Here is a 7,821-nt window from a genome sequence, read left to right as displayed (position 1 = left end):
ATATATGTATTAACCCCCTTCTTCAAATTAGATGTTTCGGATGCGGGATGAACTCCTAGCACCAGATCGCATGCGAGCAATTCAAGAGGAATTGGCAGCATTCTTTCTTGACCACGTGATTGCTGAAGACGGAGAATACTATGTGGACCATGCGTCCGTAGTTTAGAAGATTATATTTGTAAGAGATAATTATTGTATATATGTAGCCGGTAGTGTCGGATAGATATACGAGAACTTGTTGTTCGACCAATCTCTCGGATAAGGAGAGGTGGTCGATATCACTTCTCTCTGTATGCATATATGTTCATGACGATCTTCTGTTTCCTTCGTTAGCTTACTAGCTAGCTAGCGTGTCTAGTCCTCTCTATACGTATGTATAGTACGTAGCGTCAACCAAGCACGGACATAAGAGAGGACACTTCTCTTTATTAATTAGCTATCTAACACAACATATGAAATACCTAAATTAACCCCCCAAACCCCCAACCCCCCCCCCCCCCCCCCCCTCTTCAAAAAAACAAAAACTCCAGCCATAAAAATGCTGACGCGTGGATGCCTATTGGTCCCGGTTGGTGCCACCAACCGGGACCAAAGGCCCTCCTGCCTGGGCTCGGCGCACAGGCCACGTGGAGGCCCATCTGTCCCGGTTCTGGTTTGAACCGGGACTAAAGGGTCAGGACATTAATAACGACCCTTTAGTCCCGGTTCAAGAATCGGGACAAAAGGCCTTTACAAACCGGGACAATAGACCTGTTTTCTACTAGTGGACGTTGCCCGTGGATGCATGCACGTACGATCGATCTGTAGTACGGTCAACTTCTCCCCGACTCTCCCGACCCTACGTACGTGTACATGTTTCCTTCTCTATTCTCGAGTCCGATCCCAACTCTGCAACCTAGGACACCATAAATCAAGCACATATATACTCACCTGGACACGGTAGTCATCAACACGCACCGCACGAGGTGATCGATTACGTCGAGAGCTAGCTACAGATCGAGACGTACGTGGCACCGCAGCAGCCATAGGCCCATAGCTCGGCCGATGGCGGACCTCGTTCCGCTGAATAATAATCCGTATAACGGCGACGAGGCCGAGGAAGCCGTGGCGGCCGAGCCCGAGGAGCGGAGCAGGCTTATGGTCATCTGCGCAGTGTGTCTCTACTACGTCGCCTTCCGCGCCTTCTCCGACCTGCTGCGCACCGGCGGTTTCCACCGTAATGGCATAATGTCTAATGACCTCACGCTATGGGCCGCGCTGCTAGACCTCGCCGGCAGCCTGCTGTACCTCGCCGCCAGCCTGCTAGCGCTTGTGTCCCTCGTCCCTGCGCTCTGGCTCGCCCTTGTCTTGGTGGCTCTCGTGGCTCCACGGCAGCCCGGAGGGGCGCAGGCTGGTGGACGACCTGCTCCAGTCGGACCGCTGGCTGTTCCACGAGCCCTTCTATCGACTCCTGTGGCGTCTTTTCCAATACTAGCTTAGTACTGTTAAGCTGTTGTCATCTTCCTTCGATCCATATTACTTCTCTTAGATGATGGGTCTAGATATAGAAGAAATACATTGTTGTGTATGTACGTCGAAATTTTATTTCTATATTAATAATTGGACGCGACTAGCCGGCAACCGTTGGCTGGCTAGCGGTCCAGGGCACACACCCCAAATTAGGTAGTGGGCCTCTCCCCTGATCCAATTGGCAAACGAAAAAGGAAAGAAACGGTCCCCTCGTGCACATGGCCCGCAGGGAAGAATCTGTCATGATCGTAAGTGCTGCTCCCCCTACCGACATTAGCGTGAGGCTCCCGCCGACGCACCAAACCCACCTCGCCTCCTTCTCCTAATCGCAGCCCCCAAAACCTGCCCTTCTTCATTTGTCCTCTCCATTGCCACAACTGCTGCCGGTTTTTTGGTGGTCATGGATCTGATTCAGGGATTCTTGAATTCCCCAACCCACAAACCCCCACCCCCACCACCCCCACGCCCCCTACTCGCCCTGCTGCAACGAATCTAACACCTAAAAAGTGAGTTTCCATCTTGATGTGCCCTCTGAGACGCCTCCTCTTTTACAAAACCCTGTGGGAACCAACGGTGTATCAGTGAGGGAATATACAACAACATGGCAGTTAATGTTTCTGGAACTACAAAAAAGAAGTGAGATGTTATGCATGCAAAAAATGTGTTTGCCCGGGCAAGTTGGTATGATGTGCAGGCAAGTCTGAAATGATTTCGAGGCAACTCGTGCTGAAAACACAGGGATAGCGCCCTCTTGAAAGTACTGTACTAGTTTATGCTTGGATTTTTTGCAAATGTCTGTAGAGTGTTGTGGGTTGCGCGAGGCTCCTGTTTTTTGGTTGATCTTCAAGCTTGTCAAAGCTTTTGGGCACGTTGTGTATATGTGCAGGCAATCATGGGGAAAAAAATGCAGTCAACTAATGTTTCTTGTGTGGTAGAAAAATAAATTAAGGAAAAAAGAGGTCTTGAAAGTTATAGGTTTGGCTGTTACTAGGGAATTTTTGGGGCAAATATCTCCTTGAACCACAGGTTGCGCAATTGTAGCAGTAGTTGTTGTATTTCGTTTTTAATTATGCTACTGGATTTTGCGCAATGTATCTTTCTGGGGCTTTGCTGTAACTGTAGTTGTTGTGTTGGTTGTACTTCTAGCTATTCACATATCTAGGCAAGTTTCTATAATGTTTGGGCAAGTAGGGAATGGTTTCGAGGCAAGTCATATACTCATGTTTATTTGGTTGAGTGAAAAAAAGAAACATAGCCCTCTTGAAGTTCTTGTTTTAGCATTTGCTTTGGATTTTGGACAAATATCTCCTGGGGCTTATGTTTTGTATGCGGGTGAAAAAAGAGACTGATTTATTGGCCACCCATGCTCAAAACTCCGAGATGCAAAAAACAGATAAAGTTTGGTTGCACCTTTATATGGGTTTTTTCTAAGTAAAAACTTGCATATAAAAATTCAGGAAAAATTGACCCATATTTTTTCTCGCGCTACATTTAACTAACCCCGAGAAGGTTTGATTTTTCCTCACCTTGTTCATCCTGATTGCAACTCTTTTTTCAAGTGTTCTCCCCTTGTTTCTTTCAGCATGAGCAGGTAAGTATTGATTTGTACTGCACCTGTTGCAAGAAAACGACAAAAAGGAATTAGGGAGCAACTATAGCGGGTTTTTAAGCAAATCAAGTACTGACAAAAAGCTAGCCCTGATAGTACATGAAAACTGTTTCGTTTTCCTTTCTCCAACTACTGGTTGTTGTAGATCCGTTGAAACACCCTGATGCTTTTCTTAGGCTGCTTTTTGTACTAGGAATTGAGAAAACAAAAAAGAGCAGACAAGTTCTAGGGTTTGTTTAAGCAAAATCAGTGTTGGCAGTAAACAATATTCGTGCATGCTAGAACTTGATGCGTAGGAGAAAAAGGTGTGAACAACTATAGTGGTTTTTTTAAGCAAATCAAATATTGACAATAGGCAAGTCATGTCAGTACATGAAAACTTTTTCAGATTTCTTTGTCCAACTACCGGTTGTTGTACATCCAGAGAAACCCCTTGATGTTTTTCTTAGGTTGCTTTCTGTACTGCAAGTGTGTTGAAAAACAAAAAAGAGCAATAATTTTCAAGGTTTGTTTAAGCAAAATCAGTGTTGCCAGTAAGCAATTCCTGTGTGCTCGTGCGTGCTAGAACTTGATGTGTATCGGTCTTCGGCCATTTTTCCTTATTAACTAGTCAATTCTCTTCTTAATGAGAGGCAGAGCTCCTGCTGGTTCCTAAAAAAGAGACTTAATGTGTGAAAATAAAAGGTTGTGAGCAACTTGTAGCAAAATGTAGGCTTTGTTTGAGCAAAAACAATGTTACTAGTGAGCAACTCCTCTGTTCTCCAGGGTGCTAGAGACTTAGACCCTGTTTGGTACCGCTCCGCTCCACAACTCCGGGAGCAGAGTTGGCGGAGCTGCAGCTTAAAACAGAGGAGTAGCTGTTTCCCCGCTCCGTGGACTCCGGGAGTGGGTGATTACCGAACAGGGCCTTAATGTGCAAAAAAAGGTGTGAACAACTACTTGAGCACTTGCAAGCAAAAAAAGTGGATTGAAGTGAGCAAATCATGTATCCCCTGAAATACTATAGGAATGTCATGAGATTGTTTAAGCAAATTCAGGCTACCAATAAGCAAAATTTTGTTGATTTCTTGTCATGTTTTGACCTGACCACTCTTTTTTTCCTTAGATTTGTTGTGGAACCAGAAGTGTGTTAGAAAATGCAGCAACTTATAGGGATTGTTTAGGCAAAACAAGTGTTACCAACGAGCAACTCCTTGTGTGCTCATGGGTGCTAGATTATCTAGATAGTAAAACGATTAAGTCTCTGGAGCAGGGAGTGAGAAATTACATGGAGAGTAGCTGGTGGTAGCTGGTAGAGGTTTCCGGTGGTAGCTGGTAGAGGTTTCCTTACTTGGGCATTAGTTTGATAGCTAGAAAAGGTTTTTTTTGTGGTCTGCGAAAAATACAAAACGAAAATGAAAACACAAAACTTAGTTGTTACGCTACACCCAAATGGAAGAATAAGTGCAGTTATTATGGTTCTGTTGATCACAATCCTACACTATGCAAGACAAGGTTTGTGTGGGAGTGGGTGGATAACCAAGTCCACAAGAGATGAGATTTTAAAAGAAAAGAAAGATGTTCTTTTATGAATGATCCATCCTGTGGAGTTTCATTTGTCTTGCATGTTTTCAGATTGTGTGTGACGATTTCTATTGGATCAATCCCATTAAACTAAGGTGTCATGGTTTTAATATCTAGATAATCACTAGTAGATACATGGATGTTGTGGTTAGTAAGGTGTCGGAAAGAAGCAAAAAAATATGGTTTAACTAAGTGGGCGTATATATGGGATGCAGAAGCAACTTGTCGGTGTCTTTTAGGCAACTTACTACACTTGTGTAAGCAAATTTGGTCCTTTTTAAATGGATGTGTTACGTGGGTTACTACTCAGGTTGATAGGTATCTTTTAGGCAACTTATTGCAACTGTGTAAACAAAAAAGTTCTGTGAATTTTTGTGGTGCAGACAAAGAAATTAAAAAGATAAAGTTCTGGAAAAGCAACTTGAATATGGATGACAAAGAGAAATTTGATGGGTATCTTTTAGGCAACTTACCGTCACCGTGTAAGCAAGTTGTGTCCTTTTTGTGACGTGGGAGAAATAAAAACTAAGGAACCTTGCATATGCATCTAAAACAACTTGTTTGGAATCTTTTAGGCAAGTTACTGCCACTATGTAAGCAAGTCGTGTCATTTTGTGATGTGGGAAAAAATTAAACTAAGGAACCTTGTATATGGATCTGAAACAATTTGATGGTTATCTTTTAAGCAACTTACTGCCATTGTGTAAGCAAGTTATGTCCTTTTTGTGATGTGAGAGAAATAAAAACTAAGGAACCTTGGATATGGATCAAAAAACTTGTTTGAATCTTTTAGGCAACTTACTAGCACTGTGTAAGCAAGTCGTGTCATTTTGTGACGTGGGAAAAAATGAAACTAAGGAACCTTGTATATGGATCTAAAACAACTTGATGGGTATCTTTTAGGCAACTTACTGCCAATGTGTAAGCAAGTTGTGTCCTTTTTGTGATGTGGAAGAGATAAAAACTAAGGAACCTTGCATATGGATCTAAAACAACTTGTTTGGAATCTTTTAGGAAAGTTACTAGCACTGTATAAGCAAGTGAAACCCTAGCAATAAATTCCCAAATTAACTGCTCTCCGTATAACTGAAATCCATTTCTACTAGCACTAGATTGTGTTGAATTCTGAACCTTACACAACTTTACCGAGAAATCTAAAGAAGCATGACCACCTTGTTTGAGTCTAATGGCAATTTTTGCATTATATACCCAATGCCAACTTCGACAACATGGGATAGGAGAAAACCATTCTTTTCATTACGGTAACATAGTAGCCGCAAAAGTCAATTACATGACAAAAAGAATCTATCAAAAGAATGGCTGACCTTTTTGTCATATGAGTCTGGGAATCTTTCTGCCACAAATTTCATGGCATGGTCCATGCTGCCGAACAAACTATCATCCGTACACCGGCAATACTCCGTCTTGAGCTGTTATTTGTTGGAAAACACAAAAAAAACATTTATTACTGAGAAAATGACTACAATGAAAAGATAGTTTCGATTTGATCCTGCTCTAAGTACCAAAAATCAGGATTTGCTTGAAACCCTGTGTGGACTTGCTTCAGTTTTATGTGTGAGTTGCCTATTATTTTGTGGACAACAATTTTTTTGAAAAATACACTGTTTCCACATTCTGAACATCCCAAAAAACTTTTGTACCCCCTTAAAAAAGGTGTGCATAGGAGAAAAGCAGGACTTGCTTGGCAATTATATGGGCCTTGCAAAGTATTTTGTGTGTGACTTGCGACAAATCCAAAAATCAGGATTTGCTGGACAACTGCATGGGACTTGGTATAGTTTAATGTGTGACTTGCCTATTTTTGTGGACAAACATATTTTTGCAAAGTCTATTTCCGTAATCCTGATCATCCCAAAAAATTTCCCTACCACCTACAAATGTGTGCCTAAGATGTCACTTCCCTGACTTTTACTACTCTAAAAAATGGTAGATATCCGACACAACCGAAAGCAAGAACTAGGGATCATGGTGAGCAGATTTTGCAGAAAAAATTGGTAGTTTCAGTAATCAATTAGAGCGCAATGTACAACACCCAATTCAACCCCTCACCACCTCCGTGAGTGATCCAGACCAAATCCAAACGCGCGTAAGGCAAAGTCATCGCTGGAACTACTGAATCTTGCAACTAACCTACTCTGAATCCCTTGCTTCGATTTTGTAGGCACCCACAGTACGCCTGGATCATTGTTTTGTCTCTGGGCAATAACCAAATGTGTGACGAAGGTGTGAGAAGCACGTATTGGGGGAAATATTACCTCTGTTTTGTTCGTATACGAGAACTGGAGTCGTTGCCGGCGAATGTCAACAGTTCGCCCGTTCGTCCGTCAGCCGTCCTCCCTTCCGCCCACCCCAACCAAGCTCGGCGACGGACATGTGACCGAGTGAAGGGTCCCGCGGCTGGTTCCGTTGGTCGGAGCACTTGGGATCACGCGGCGGCGTTGACCCGGATCTGGGCGTCCCCCACTCCTGCACGCGAGGAGGTCGTGTTGCATGGATGCGCGGGTCCCTGGCTCGTGCACGAACGCGGCGCACGGAGGAGGGGCGCCGCCCAGATCCCCCTCTCTCCGCCTGGTGGTCACCGCGCGCGGATGGCACTCTGGCTCCTCTCTCTCCGCAGAGTGGTATTTCTCCTCCCTCTTCTCCCCACGCCTCCCAAAATCTGCTAGTAATCTCCAGAAGCTCCGCCACGGAATACATGGAGGTGGATTAGGGAGAAGAAGCTGCAGACAAGATGGGTGTGCTTCACGCGGTGCGTCTCGTTGGGAGTTGCCTGGAGAAGCGAGGCGGCGGAGCGCGTAGCCGGGAGGATGAGCGCGGCGGACGGGCGCGTGCCAGAAGGAGGAGCGATGCGGCGGCCGCGTATGGAGAAGGCGTGGGGCTTGAGTGAGTGGATAAGGTGCGGGATACTAGTCGGTAGCACGTCCGTAATCCTGTGGAGTGTGGACGTTTCGCTCTACAACCCGACAGTGCGGCACCTGACGATCGGGATCCAGATCCGACGGCGCTGAAGGGTGTGTGCTCACAACCTTAAAAAAGTGCAGCTGCACTTTTTAGAATTTAGGTTAATAATTATTTGGTTGTTTGTATAACGATATCATTTGTTATACCTTCCCTTAGTT

General features: G+C 44.5%; 1 long non-coding RNA gene across 1 annotated transcript; it reads right to left on the bottom strand.

Moving 5' to 3' along the window:
- Positions 1 to 1,974: 1,974 nt before the first annotated feature.
- On the bottom strand, positions 1,975 to 7,566 carry LOC123152369 (uncharacterized). Its single transcript, XR_006476141.1, has 4 exons — positions 6,958 to 7,566; positions 6,007 to 6,111; positions 3,036 to 3,123; positions 1,975 to 2,067 (listed from the first exon to the last, which is right to left on the bottom strand). It is a non-coding gene; the product is annotated as an uncharacterized lncRNA (long non-coding RNA).
- Between the last annotated feature and the right edge of the window lie 255 nt (positions 7,567 to 7,821).

Source organism: Triticum aestivum, chromosome 7A, assembly GCF_018294505.1.
Source record: "Triticum aestivum cultivar Chinese Spring chromosome 7A, IWGSC CS RefSeq v2.1, whole genome shotgun sequence".
Taxonomy (NCBI): Eukaryota; Viridiplantae; Streptophyta; class Magnoliopsida; order Poales; family Poaceae; genus Triticum; species Triticum aestivum.
This window is presented reverse-complemented; position numbering and strand designations above follow the sequence as displayed.